General features: G+C 46.1%; 1 long non-coding RNA gene across 1 annotated transcript; it reads right to left on the reverse strand.

Moving 5' to 3' along the window:
- Positions 1-252: 252 nt before the first annotated feature.
- Positions 253-10,682, reverse strand: LOC129058164 (uncharacterized). Its single transcript, XR_008523111.1, has 2 exons — positions 10,179-10,682; positions 253-495 (listed from the first exon to the last, which is right to left on the reverse strand). It is a non-coding gene; the product is annotated as an uncharacterized LOC129058164 (long non-coding RNA).
- Between the last annotated feature and the right edge of the window lie 4,145 nt (positions 10,683-14,827).

Below are 14,827 nucleotides of genomic sequence, written 5' to 3' on the forward strand. Positions count from 1 at the left end.
TGCTGTGTTTTTTTTTTTAAGGGCAAACTCCCTTAGAGTTGGTCTTTAAAAAATTCATAAGTCATTAGCCAAATTCTAAAAAGGAGCAAATGCAAATTAATACACTCTGAAAAAGGAATGAACTAATACAAAATATGTTTTATAAGCAAAATGAGGGGATCAGTTTCTCAGCAGTCTGCTTGTATGTTTTTGTAACCAAATGGAAATTGTTTTCTTCCCAGGGGCTCATCATCTACTCCTCTCAACTCAATGTAATCTGCAACAATTGTTTTTAATAGAGAAGATAAAGCTCCCAGCTGCGTTTTTGAACAAACAGAAGGACAGAAGGACATCTTGGCATAGATCTGGTTTCTGCTCATAATCGCTGGATGGCCTCTTCGTTTTACAAGGGAAGGGGAGTCAGCTCCCATTTTCCAGGTGGGAGTTGGTGTCAAACCGGCTTAGCAGGTGCTGGCTCCCTGATGAGCTGAGTTCTGGCACAAGCAAACTAGTCTCCTGGAAGGGAAGAATGAAGACCCCATTTGTCTCTTCCAGGTCAAGATCTTAAGTCAGGAGATTTGTGGGAGGGTTCTGGCCAAGGTCTCCTGGCTGAAAGGGCTGCACCACTCCTGGCACAATGTGAGCTGAGGCTGGGAGTTCCAGGGCTCACCCACCCTGCTGGTATGAAGGTTTGGGGAGACTCTCAAGTCTGCGAAGGTGACTTAAGGAAACTGAGGTCTGGGAACCCAAACGAGGGCTACCATTGAGGTATGAACAGCAGGGGCATCACCACAGTGGTCCACAGGTGTCCTGCAGACTGCGGACATGGAGTCCTGCAGACTGAAGAGTTTTCAGCAGTGACACTGGGGGGCAGCAGCAGAGGCAAAGACGGCAGCAGAATCTACTTGGCTGGTGGGGGGAGGACTCAAGATGGATGGAAGTACTGACTTTCCTGGTAATAGGAGCTTGTAGACATGTGATTGGACATTCAGAGATGTGATTCCTTTGTATGCCAAGAAGGTGAAGCAGTTTACTGTTCTTCTCCATGCACTTAGCAATATATGTTAATTTTCAGCATTTGGCAAAATCAAGTTAGTCTGGGCAGCTTTAAGAAAAGAAACAGGGCCAGGTGCAGTGGCTCACACCTGTAATCCCAGCACTTTGGGAGGACAAGGTGGGTGGATCACCTGAGGTCAGGAGTTCGAGACCAGCCTGACCAATATGGTGAAACCCCATCTCTACTAAAAATACAAAAATTAGCTGGGTGTGGTGGTGGGTGCCTGTAATTCTAGCTACTTGGGAGGCTGAGGCAGGAGAATCACTTGAACTCGGGAGGTGGAAGTTGCAGTGAGCCGAGATTGCACCACTGCACTCCAGCCTGGGTGACAAGGTGAGACTCCATCTCAAAAAAAGATACCATAACACAAATACATCTAAGTTTCGAAGGTTTAGAACATAATTACTTTTTTTTTTTTTTTTTTTTGGAGACAGGTTCTCTCTCTGTTGCCCAGGGCTGGAGTGCAGTGGTGCCATCTCGGCTCACTGCAACCTCCACCTCCCAGGCTTAAGCAATCCTCCCACCTCAGCCTACTGAGTAGCTGAAACCACAGACACATGCCACCATACCCAGCTAATTTTTGTATTTTATGTGGAGATGGGCTTTTTGCCATGTTGTCCAGGCTGGTCTTGAACTCCTAGACTCAAGTGATTCACCTGCCTCTGCCTCCCAAAGTGCTGGGATTACAGGCGTGAGTCACTATGTCTGGCCAGAATTACATTTTCTTGTACTGGTTAAACATATCTTCTAAAGGGTTTTATTTAAGGAAATGTTAGCTTCTGTAACAAATAAACCTCAAAATATATCCTGCTTATACATGATAGGGAGTCCAAAGTGCATACTGTGGCCAGCTGGCTGACTCTCAGCACTGATTCTTGGACCCAGGATCCTGCCATCTTGTGGCTCTGCTATCTTCAGCATGTTGCTTCCAGGGTCACCATGCTTGTTCACATCAAGCTGTCTGAGGGTGAAGAACATGGAGGAATGAACATATACACACACACACACACACACACACACACACACACAAACTTTTCATGTGCTGGGAAGTGGCACGGGTTGCTTCTGCTCATGTTCTATTGGCTGGAACTCCATCATATGGCCACACTTAACTGCAAAGGAGGCTGGGAAATGAAGTCCTGCAATGCCTGGGAAGAAGAGGAAATTGGTTGGTGAACAGATAACGGTTTGTGCCTGTAGGGAAGGAAAATAAATCTTTTTTTTCTACTCTTCCAGGTTCTCTGGCTGGGGCTCTGTAAATTAGACTAATGGAAGACAGATTAATAGGCAGAAAAAAAAGAGAAGTTTATTAGCATGTGTATCATGCACGCACATGGGAGCATTCAGAGATGAGTAACTCGAAGGGGTAGAAGTTGGAGTCTAGATACTATATTCAACTTAGTAGGAGAAAGAGAGGGAGGGAAGGGGCATTTAGGGAAAAGCAAATGACATTTTGGAAATACAAGTGAGCCCTTAGGAGAATAAATGTGAGATGTGATAGTTTGTGCCAGTGTCTGTTAGAGGTACTCCTGGGGAGGGGATTTATGGCAATTGAGTTCTTTTGGGAGCTTCTGCTTTTAGGCAGACAAGGGATTTCAGGAACTCAAAGGACTTTGGCACAAAATAATTCTTATGCCAAAGTGGCACATTTGAGGGTGGCATTTACTGATTCCCTCATGCCCCAGATATCACACTGATTATCACAAGAGACCCAGAGCGCCCTTCGCAAACGTTGGATTGGAAATGTCAAGTTCAGCATGGAAATGTCACAGTCCTTGAACATGCTTGAATGAATAAGTGAAAAGCACACTTCTGTTGAAGGGTAAGGAATGCATGATTCTGATCCTTGGACCAGACTCTCTTCCTTGACAGCCTTTTTCTTTTTTGAGAGGGAGTTTTGCTCTTGTCGCCTAGGCTGGAGTGCAGTGGTGTGATCTAGCTCACTGCAACCTCAGCCTCCTGGGTTCAAGCAATTCTCCTGCCTCAGCCACCTGAGTAGCTGGGATTATAGGCACCTGCCACCACGTGTGGCTAATTTTGTATTTTTTGTAGAGATGGGGTTTCACCATGTTGGTCAAGCTGGTCTTGAACTCCTGACCTCAGGTGATCCACCTGCCTCGGCCTCCCAAAGTGCTGGGATTACAGGTGTGAGCTACCGTGCCTGGCCTCTCTTTCTTGGCAGCCTTTCTATGTCAGTTGCTCTGAGAGTTCATGCCAAGGAGCACAGTGACACATTCTATAACACTTACCTTGGAACCACTGTTCTGGGGATTCTTCACAACCCCACAAGTGTCATCCACCTGGTGACATCACATTCATGCTGCTTTGGTGACCAAGGCATTGAAGGCTGTGCTGAGAGGGTGACGTCGGTGTTTGTTACAGCTGGGGTGACTCTTTCAGGGTCATCTTATTTTCTCCTGACAAATACATGTGCCCTCTCAGCCCCTGGATCAACAAGGGTGCTTTTTGTTCATCTCAATAAGAAGTCCTTTCTTTGTTTCCTCATTTGCCGCATGCTCTGCCTCATGGCTACTCCAGCGTCAGTACTGATCGGCGTCCAGCGTCTGGGCACTGTGCTGACACTCATTAGACTTTAGATCCCCCGTCCTAGTAGCCACCTGCAGGGCGAGGCTCTGCAGCAGACTCTTTTGGCTCTGGTAGGGGTCTATTTGAGTGATCCATAAACCCCCAGGTCCTCTGGTTTCTGGGGCATTTTGTAAATGGCTATTTTGTGATATTTTACTAAAGGTGTCAGATAATGAAAAGAGAAATGCAAATCAAAACTACCATGAAATATCACCTCACATTCATTAGTATGGCTGCCATTAAAAAAAACTCAGAAAATAACAAGTGTTGGTGAGGATGTGGAGAAATTGGAACACTTGTGTGTTGTTGGTGGGGATGTAATATGGTACATTCTGCTGAGTAGTCTAGGGAGAAAGGTAAAAAATAAAAAAGGCGGTGGCTCATGCCTGTAATCCCAGCACTTTGGGAGGCTGAGGCGTGTGGATCACCTGAGGCCAGGAGTTTGAGACCAGCCTGGCCAACATGGTGAAACCCCGTCTCTACTAAAAATACAAAAAAAATTAGTTGGGCGTGGTGGTGGGTGCCTGTAATCCCATCTACTCAGGAGGCTGAGGCAGGAGAATCACTTGAACCTGGGAGGCAGAGGTTGCAGTGAGCCAAGATCGTGCCATTGCACTCCAGCCTGGGTGACAGATCGAGACTTCATCTCAAAAAAAAAAAAAAAAAAAAAGAAAGGAAGAAAATGGTGCATCCAGTGTGGAAGATATTATGGAGGGTCCTCAAAAAATTAAAAAGAGAATTATCATCACTTCTGGGTATATACTCGAAAACAGGGTCTTGAAGAGATATTTGTACACCTGCGTTCAGAGCAGCATTATTAACAACAGCTAAAACGTGGAAGCAACTCAGTTGTCCATTGATGGATGAATAAATAAGCAAATTGTGATTACACATAAAAGGAAACCCTGGTCAGTCTACAAAAAGAAGGAAATTCTGGCACATGTTACAACATGGATGGACTTTGAGGACATATGCTAAATGAAATAAGACAGTCACCAAAGGACAATTAATTTAGCCAAGCGTGGTGGCGGGTGCCTGTAGTCCTTGTTACTGGGAGGCTAAGGTGGGAGGATTGATTAAGCCTAGGAGTTCAAGGCTGCAGCGAGCTATGATTATGCCATTGCACTCCAGCCTGGGCAACAGAGTGAGGGCCTATCTCTAAAACAACAACAAAACAAGACAAATGCTCTGTGATTCCATTTATCTGAAGAACTTACAGTAGTCAAAATCATAAAGAGAGAAAGTAGAACGGTGTTGCCAGAGGTTGAGGGATGGGGAGAATGGGGAGTTACTATTTAGTAGACATAGAGTTTCAGTTTTACAATATTAAAGAGTTATGGAGGTGGATGGTGGTTACACAACATTATGAATCTATCTAATGCCACTGAACTGTACAATTTAAAATGGTTAAGGGCCGGGTGTACAATTTAAATGGTTAAGGGCTCACACCTGTAATCCCAGCATTTGGGGAGGCTGAGGTGAGTGGATCACTTGAGGTCAGTAGTTTGAGACCAGCCTGGCCAAAACGGTGAAACCTCGTCTCTACTAAAAATACAAAAATTAGCCTGGCGTGCTGGCAGGCACCTGTAGTCCCAACTACTTGGGAGGCTGAGGGAGGAGAATCACTTGAACCTGGGAGGCGGAGGTTGCAGTGAGCTGTGATCTCACCACTGCACTCCAGCCTGGCGACAGAGCAAGACTCTGTCAAAAAAAAAAAAATAAATAAAATGGTTAAGGTGGTAAATTTTACGTATATTTTACCACAAAAGAAGTAAAAGAAAACAGGTAACTGTAGCCTGGATGGGGAGGGGAATGAAGGAGGCCACCCATTTCATATCACCAGGGAACTACACCTTATTTTATTTTTTTGAGACGGAGTCTCGCTCTGTCACCAGGCTGGAGTGCAGTGGCGTGATCTCAGCTCACTACAACCTCCGCCTCCTGGGTTCAAGCGATTCTCCTGCCTCAGCCTCCCGAGTAGCTGGGACTACAGGTGCATGCCTCCACACCCAGCTAATTTTTGTATTTTTAGTAGAGACAGGGTTTCACCATATTGGCCAGGATGGCCAAGTTCTCTTAATCTTGTGATCCACCCGTCTCGGCCTCCCAAAGTACTGGGATTACAGGCGTGAGCCACTGCGCCTGACTGGAAACACATCTTTATATAGCTCTCCTCCTCTCGTGGGGGCTTGTGAGGAAGTGAGAAAGAAAAGCAGGGCGGCAGTGCCTCTGGAAGATCTTTGGTGCTTCCAAAAGGTAGAAATGGGGAACCCTCTGTTCAGCAGAGCATGTTTTTGAATTTGGGGGTTGCCCAGAGAGGCCTGGAAGCCAGTGCGGGGGATGGCCACATTGTTCAGCACACCAGGATGCTGAGTTTGAAGGGGGCATAGGGAGGACCTCAAAAATGACAGTAGGGGCCTGGCGCGGTGGCTCACGCCTGTAATTCTAGCAGTCTGGGAGGCCAAGGTGGGCAGATCACCTGAGGTCAGGAGTTCAAGACCAGCCTGGCCAACGTGGCGAAACCCCGTCTCTACTAAAAATACAAAAATTAGCCGGGCGTGGTGGCACATGCCTGTAATCCCAGCTACTTGGGAGGCTGAGGCAGAAGAATCACTTGAATCCAGGAGGCAGAGGTTGCAGTGAACCAAGATTGCACCACTGCACTCCAGCCTGGGCAATAGAATGAGACTCTGTCTTTAAAAAAAAAAAAAAAAAAGGAAGCAGGACGTGTTGGGGTATGGAACACATTCAGGAAGCTGCAAGGGGAAGTTTCTAGGATGGAGACCTAGGAAATTGTTAAGACTCTAAGAATCTTTGCAGTGAAACAGCTCCATCACTACCTACTGAGACCCAGCTACTTACCAGGGCCTGGACCCTGGTCTACCCCTGTAAGGTACATGGATGTGCTTTGGTCAAGGAATAGGGTGAGGTGGACATCCAGGCCCGCACGTCTCAGCGAGTTTGGCGCGCAGGCACACACCTCCGCTTGTTACATAACCTGTTTGTTTAAGTTCATACTTGACTCTTAGCCACTATTGTTTGTAGAAGGTATAATTGCCCTGCTAATGCTGTACAGGGCCTCTTGAGGCTCAGCTTGGCTCCACATGGCTGGACATGGCTCTTGTGCAGGTGTGCTGGCTCCCAGAGAAAGAGATAGAGAGAGAGCCAAAGCTGTCCGTCTTCTAGATGGACAGGAGGGAGCCAGGACATAGCTCCGCTTGCTCATGCCCAGAGAGAGAAAGAGTTAAGCTGCTGATCCTGAAGGCAGTGGAGAGCTGGCTGCACAGGTGTGCATGGGAGCTGCAGGACTAAGCAGCCAAGACATGGCAGACAGTGTAAAAGAGCTAGCTTGCATCAGCTGTGTAAGAGAGCGGCTGCTGAATAAAACCATATTCACCTGCCTACAGCCCTCCAAGTCTTCTTTCTGCCCATCCACCCACTCCCCTCGGACTTCAGCATGGGCTGGGCCCTGATCCCAGGACCTGATAACCTCTCTACTGTCTGTGTGACTCACTCCTTCTTTTCCTCAGTTTAGATTTCTGAGAGAGAACCTGATTGGCCCAGTCAGTTCCCACTCCCTTTTCATGTCAGGCACTCAGAGGTCAGATTCCCGCTGTGGCCAGTCAGCGGTGGCTGGGGAGTAGGGAACAAGGCCGCCCTCACTAGCAACAACTTGAGGCTGCTTCTTCCACCAAGGGCTGAGTGGGTGAGTGCTCCCCTCAGAGTGAGATTTGCTGCTGCTCCTGGAAAGGACCGAGTAGTGCCGTCTACATATTTTGCCCAAAGTCATACGGCTGTTAAGAGTCAGAGGCAAGTTTCAAATCTTGGTCTGTTGACACTAAAGGCCCTTAGCCATCTGTCCTTTATTCTACATTGGCCTTTCAGAGCAAGAGGTAGGAGACACAGGAGGGTGGAAAGAAATTCTTTGGCCAAGACTGAAATATGGCCAGATGGTGGAAATAAAAAAGTATTATTTTTGGTCACTTCTATAGAAGATACATTTACAAACCTTCTATCAAGAACAGTTATTAAGCCCCTAAACAAACAAAAGTCCCTCACGCTACAGGATAATGCAGAAAAGAAAGCCAATAAATCATTACCCAAATTTTGGAAAAGTGGCATGAATTGCACATTAAAAAGTCAAGGGAATGGAGTGAGGTCATCTTAAAAGGCAGAAGGCCCCTCAAATTAGAGCCAGCTGTGCTCCGGCTCCACACCTGGCTCCACACGCGGGCTCGTCCGCGTGAGAGATGAGCCGGGAATGGGATAAAAACCATCCCAGAACCCACAGGAAATGCAAGTCCCTCGCCAGGTAGAGGCTGAAGCAGGAATGCAATGATATTAGCAGCTCTTGAAACTCCAGAGTTCAGTACTTCAGAGAAATCCTCAAGGGCTTTTAAAGCTTTCTGTTCCTTTGCTTTGTTTTTGAAAACTGCCTTCTCCCAACCTCTTTCTCTTCCTCTAGTCTCATGGTTACTTCCTGTTCCAGGCACCTGCACAATAGTCCCAATTTCCCCTAATTAAGACCCCTAAGTGTTTGTCCTAAGTTCCGATGGCAAGCTCTGTACCCCAACCTCCTCCACGAAAAAGGGCGGTTCATAGAGGAAATTCCAACCAAGGCTACTTGGGTCTGAATCCCGTTCTCATTCTTACTAGCTGTGTGATCTAGAGTCTATGCCTTGGTTTCACTCATTTGCAAAGTGGGGATAAGAATAGTAACCACCTGGCCGGGCGCGGTGGCTCACACCTGTAATCCCAGCACTTTGGAAGGCTGAGGCGGGCGGATCACGAGGTCAGGAGATCGAGACTAGCCTGGCCAACGTGGTGAAACCCTGTCTCCACTAAAAATACAAAAATTAGCTGGGTGTGGTGGCGGGCGCCTGTAATTGCAGCTACTTGGAAAGCTGAGGCAGGAGAATTGCTTGAACCAGGGAGTCAGAGGTTGCAGTGAGCCGAGATGGTGCCACTGTGCTCCAGCCTGGCAATAGAGCAAGACTCCGTCTCAGAAAAAAAAAAACAAGAAAGAATAGTAACCACCTAATAGACTTGTTGTGAGGGTTAAAGGAGATGATTTATGCTAATTACTGGAGTAGTGGCCGGCACATGGTAACCGCTTAGAAAATATTAGCTACTTTTACAGTGAAGTAGAGGATAGAAATGCATTGCATTTTTGTTGGATAACAACCCTAGACACCTTGTGCATTCCAGAGAAAGGTATGAAAAGGAACTTCCTGGAGCTGCCTGGTCTGGGGCGTGCAAGCATCCCTACTGGCCTCTCTCTATGGGTCTTTGCTTCCCCCAAGCATCATGGCTGAAAGGAATTTTATGAACTGTTGCCTTTCGATCTATTTCCAATCTTATGTACATGCCCTTTGCTGCAAGACGCTAAAGTGTCTCCCACTAGAGTAGGCAGAATGTATTTCTCTGCTCCATGGATGTTGGGCTTGGCTATACGACGTGCTTTGGCCATTGGAGCATGGGCAGAGTGACAGTATGTCAGTTCCAAGGAGTGTCAGTGCTGCCACCCACCCCTCTTGCACTTTCTGCTTTCCACCATGGGAAGAACATAGCCCAGGTAGCCACTGGCCTTGGAATGAGAGACACTTGAAGAGAGCTAAATGCAACCCGGGGCCTGAAGGAGAGCTGCCCTGGCCAGCAGGCACATTTGTGAGTGCGATATAGATGACTGCTGCTCTAAGCCACGGGGATTGTGGAGTTTGTTATCCAATAGGACTCAGCAGAAACCTGGCTTATACAATGTTCTTAGGCTCAACAGGGTGATCACAGCATGAACAGCAGAGTACATGGCTCCAGACATCCTACAAGCTGCTGTCCGAATAAACTTCTAACATCACGCCTGTCCCCCACTGCCTGTATACTTAAGTCCACTCTCCTTTGCTCTACAGTGAAGGCTCTTCTCACTTGAACTGCAACCAAATTTTCCTCACCTGTCCCCTCCTCCCTTAACAAATTTTCCATGCCAGGAGCAGTGGCTCATGTCTGTAATCCCAACACTTTGGAAGGCTGAGGCAGGAGGACTCGAGCCCAGGAGTTCGAGACCAATGTGGGCAACGTAATGAGACCTTATCTCTACAAATAATAACAAAAAAATTAGCCAGGCGTCGTGGCACATGCCTGTAGTCCCAGCTACTCGGGAGGATGAGGTGGGAGGATCACTTGAGCCTGGGAGGTCGAAGCTGCAGTGAGCCGTGATGGCACTACTGCACTCCAGCCTGGATGACAGAGTGAGATCCCGGCTCAAAAAAAAAAAAAACAGAAATAAAAAACCCAAAACAAAAACAAATACAAAAATCTTCCATTGCAGCCATTCTTAAACCATGTGTAAAGTTCTGCTCCTGACCGTTTTTCTCCACCTAACTCCTAAACTTCATGAAGACAACCAGCTGTCCCATTCATCTCCCGCTTCTCTGAACACAGGTTGTCAGAGAGGAACGGGGTCCACCCATGATTCACTCTCACACCCTCTCCATCACTCTGGTGCCTTCGCCCTACTCCGCTCCATCCCTCTGGGTTAGAAGTAGGATGTGGTACCTACCTGCTTCTTACCCAGATCTCTCTGACATGCAGTTCCGGTGCTCTTTGTCACCCCATGTCAGCTCTGGGCACCCTCCCTGGTCCATCCTTGTGTTAACAGGACCCAGGTGACTCCTGGCACAAAGGGGGATGTTGGAAGCTGAGGGAACGTTTCCTTGCAGGGGCAACAGAGGCAGAGAAGAGTCCAGGCAGCCTTGAGGCGTTAACGGAGACTGACCTGGAGGCCAGGCCACGTTTGTTAATGAACCTGAGAAGCTGCTGAAGGAGGCCTGGGAAAGCCCCGACTTGACACCTGTGGCCGCTTCGAGCTCCTGAAGGCCATTCTCCCCTGGCAGGTGGATGTCAAGAAACGAATACATTCAAAGAAGAAGGGGAAAGATATAGTTTGAATCTGTGTCCTCCCCAGATCTCCTGTCGAATTGTGATCCCCAGTGTTGGAGGTGGGGCCTGGCGGGAGGTGGTTGGATCATGGGGGTGGACTTCCCTCTTGGTGTTGTTCTCGCGATAGTGAGTGCATTCTCGTGAGATCTGCTCATTTTAAAGTGTGTGGCACCTCCCCGCTGTCTCTCTCGCTCCTGCTCTGGCCGTGTGAGGTGCTCGCTCTCCCTTCGCCTTCTGCCATGATTGTAGGTTTCCTGAGGCCTCCTGGAAGCCGAGCAGATGCCAACCTCATGCTTCCTGTACAGCCTGCAGAACGATGAGCCAATGAAACCTCTTTTCTTTACAAGTTATCCGGTCTCAGGTATTTCTTTACAGCAGTGTGAGAACAGACTCATACAGGGAGTGAGGACTTCTCTGATCAAAGGAAAGCAGCCACCTGGTTTTTGTCCAGTGGTTCACTGAAAATGTTTTACTGAATAAAACTTTTCCTAACTAGCAAGAATGGTCTAGAAGCAGATTGCTCATATAATGGAAGAAGTCCTCTTGAGGCCAAGATAGTCACTGATGCCTTGACTTAGAACAGCAAAGCCACTACCGGAAAACCTGAACGCGCAAGATCGCAGTTCACCATTCAGAGCAGAGGCCTGTAGCCCTTCGAGGCCCGAAGCCAACGAATGCCGGAGGAGAGTTTTATTGCAGGAACTTGAATTTAACCAGCTGGAACTCTTTTTAAACAATCATCCTATTCATATATTTAAAATAAATTGTGCATCTTTTAGCAGGCAGTCAGCGTTTCATTATTAAGATGGAAGATGGGACAGAGTGTTCTTGGCTGCGCTGATCCCAGAATCCCAGGCTCCTTTTCAGGGGCGCTTAGCATGTGGTAAAGACATTTGCGAAGGTAAGTGTGTTTCAGGCCTGTCAGATTGGAGCCCGCATACCTACACAGCAAGCAGCCGCCGGTCAACTGGGCGGCACAAAGGGAGACCTTTCCAAGGTGATGTCATTTTCTCCTGACGTTCTACCAGGAGCCTGTAAGGAGCAAGAAAGTTGGAAAGAAAAAGGACGTTTTAGAAGGTTTAGTGGATTTACCAAAATCTTCTGGTAACAAATAATAAAATATTTCATAGAGCTACAATAGTTGAAACAGTGTGAAGTGGTTAAAAAAGGAGCAGTTCCAATAGATTGTTTTTTTTAAATAGACTTTAAGATACATAGGAAGTAAACATAAAAGGGAAAAGGAAGCTTATTCCTTGAAAACAACCAATACTATTATATGAAACCTGACAAGTTTTACCATGAAAAAGTATACACAATTAGAAATGAATATGGAGAAATAACCCCTGGTACCAAAACCTGACAAGTTGGCACAAAAAATTGTACAGATCAATCTCTTTTCTTTTTTCTGAGACAGAGTCTCGTTCTTGTCGCCCAGGCTGGAGAGCAGTGGTGCGATCCCGGCTCACTGCAACCTCCACCTCCTGGGTTCAAGCAAGTCTCCTGCCTCAGCCTCCCAAGTAGCTGGGATTACAGGCACCCGCCACCATGCACCCATTGAAATTTTTGGTATTTAGTAGAGATGGGGTTTCACCATGTTGGTCAGGCTGGTCTCGAACTCCTGACCTCAGGTGATCCACCTACCTTGGCCTCCCAAAGTGCTGGGATTACAGGCATGAGCCACCGTGTCCGGCCTCTTTTCTTTTTCTTTTTTTTTTTTTGTTTGGAGCCAGGGTCTTGCTCTGTCACCCAGGCTGGGGTGCAGTGGTGTAATCACCTCTCACTGCAGCCTCAACCTTATGGGCTAAATTGATTCTCCCACCTCAGCCTCCTGAATAGCTGGGACTGCAGGTGCACAACCATGCTTAGCTAAATTTTTTATTTTTTGTTGAGACAGGATCTCATTTTGTTGCCCAGGCAGGTCTCAAACTCCTGTGCTCAAGCGGTCTGCCCACCTTGGCATCCCAAAGTGCTGGGATTACAGGCCTCCCAGCCAGATCAATCTTTCTTTTGAATGTTGACATAAAAATCCTAAATAAAATATTAGCAAATTCTATTCATAAATATTTAAGCCATAGTTTTATCACAGGAGTGTAAGAGTAGTTAAAAATTTGGAAAATTTGGTCCTGTAATTTACTGCATTAATACGATAAAGGTTATAAAAAAACATATATAATTATCTTCAATGCTTCTCAAACTTTGATGTATATAAGCGTCACCTGAGGATCCTTTAATGCATATAAGAATAAAAAAATGCATATTCATGGCAGCACTCAGTGACTCACACCTGTAATCCCAGCATTTGGGAGGTCGAGGCTGGTGGATCACTTGGGGTCAGGAGTTTGAGACCAGCCTCGCCAACATGGCAAAACGCTGTCTCTACTGAAAATACAAAATTAGCTGGGCGTGGTGGCTCATGCCTGTAATCCCAGCACTTTGGGAGGCCAAGGCAGGTGGATAGCCTGAGGTCAGGATGTTGTAACCAAGCGAGTTGTAGAGAAACGCCACACTCTGAGACTAATTCAGGAGTCCTTTATTGCCGGCGACTGAGAGACGGCTAGCGCTCAAGATTCTCTCGGCCCCGAAGAAAGGGCTAGATTTCTTTTTATACCGTGGCCTAACTAGGGGAGGGGGAGTTTAGCTGAAACAATTTTTACAGAAGCAGAACAGGCAAAAAGTTAAAAAATTAATTGGTTACAGAAGTAGTTACAGAAAAAATAAACAGTTCCAGGTGCAGGGGCTTAAACTATCACAAAGAGATAAAGGCAGGGGCTTTAGATGCCATCCACCGAGCATCCCCAGGAGCTGCTGGTTCAGCTTGCCTCAATATCTTCTCAGTAAGTGCATTCCTGGACGTGCATGGAGTCAGCTTGCACCAGTTATGCCCTTAAGGGAGGGAGGTAAAGGGGCTGTAAGTGAAGGAACTAAAATGGAGTCTGTCCGGCTTTCTCAGCTATGAGAGACAATCAGGTTAAAACAAGGTAGGGTATCACAAGGAGTTCAAGACCAGCCTGGCCAACAGAATGAAACCCCGTCTCTACTAAAAATACAAAAATAGGTGGGCGTGGTGGCAGGCGCCTGTAATCCCAGCTACTAGGGAGACTGAGACAGAAGAATTTCTTGAACCCAGGAAGCAGAGGTTGCAGTGAGCCGAGATCATGCTGTTGCACTCCAGCCTGGGCAACAAGAGCGTAACTCCGTCTCAAAAAAAAAAAAAAAAACCAAAAAAACTCGATGTAATCTTAGACTGGCCAAGTATGGTGGCTCATACCTGTATTCCCAGCATTTTGGGAGGCCAAGGTAAGAGGACTGTTTGAGACCAGCCTGGGCAACATAGTGAGGCCCCGTCTCTACAAAAAAAGAAAAACAGAAAATTAGGCATGGCTAAACGATAAAATAGTGTTCTAGTTGAATTTATACGTATATGCATATACATATAAATAAAGATCTAAAACTTCAATATGGCAAATAACATTATCCAGGCAAAATAATAGCAAAATACATGACAGACAAGGAGTAAATGTGCCAAATATATAAAAAGCTACTTTAAATAGAGGAAAATGGTCAAAGAACAAGTCATTCACTGAGGAAGAAATCCAGATTGCCCGTAAACACAAGCAATGGAGCTCAAAGAAACACACATGATAGCAAATATCTGGTTGAGTATTGTTTATCTGATTGACTTTTTAAAAAATTAAAATATCCATTTTTGGTATGTAGAATCAGACACCCACACATATGTTTTAAGGAAGGCTTAGTGCTGAGTGGTGTTTTACAAAGGGTTGCAAAATGCTATCATGCATGATCCCATTTAATCTTCATAGCAATTCCATGAAGTAGGAAGGTGAGATGTTATCCATTTTACAAACGATGAGTTTTGGATTCAGTGATGTTACCTTCCCAATGTCATGGAGATAGTAAGGGGTTAACTTGTAATTTGCTGAATGTTTATTACATTATCGCTTTCTTTGGGCCATCATGATTAACTTTTTTTTTCAATGAATTTCCATTACTTCAAAAATTTCAGAATTATCGATACTAACATATTATGCTCTTATTTCAGGGGAAGATACATTGAATGTCTTAGGAATCTCCAATTTGGTTTCTTAATGAAACAATCTATTCAAGGTAAAGCACAATTGATAGCTTAAATATCTAAAAGGAATGTGAAAATGACTGCATTGTATTACTTCTTTAGTATTACAAGGAAGCTGTGAGTTGCAGTACCACAGACATTTTAATGTATTTTAAAAATTTGTGAAGTTGATTAAT

The sequence above is a fragment of the Pongo abelii genome, chromosome 11, assembly GCF_028885655.2.
Source record: "Pongo abelii isolate AG06213 chromosome 11, NHGRI_mPonAbe1-v2.0_pri, whole genome shotgun sequence".
NCBI classification, from domain to species: domain Eukaryota; kingdom Metazoa; phylum Chordata; class Mammalia; order Primates; family Hominidae; genus Pongo; species Pongo abelii.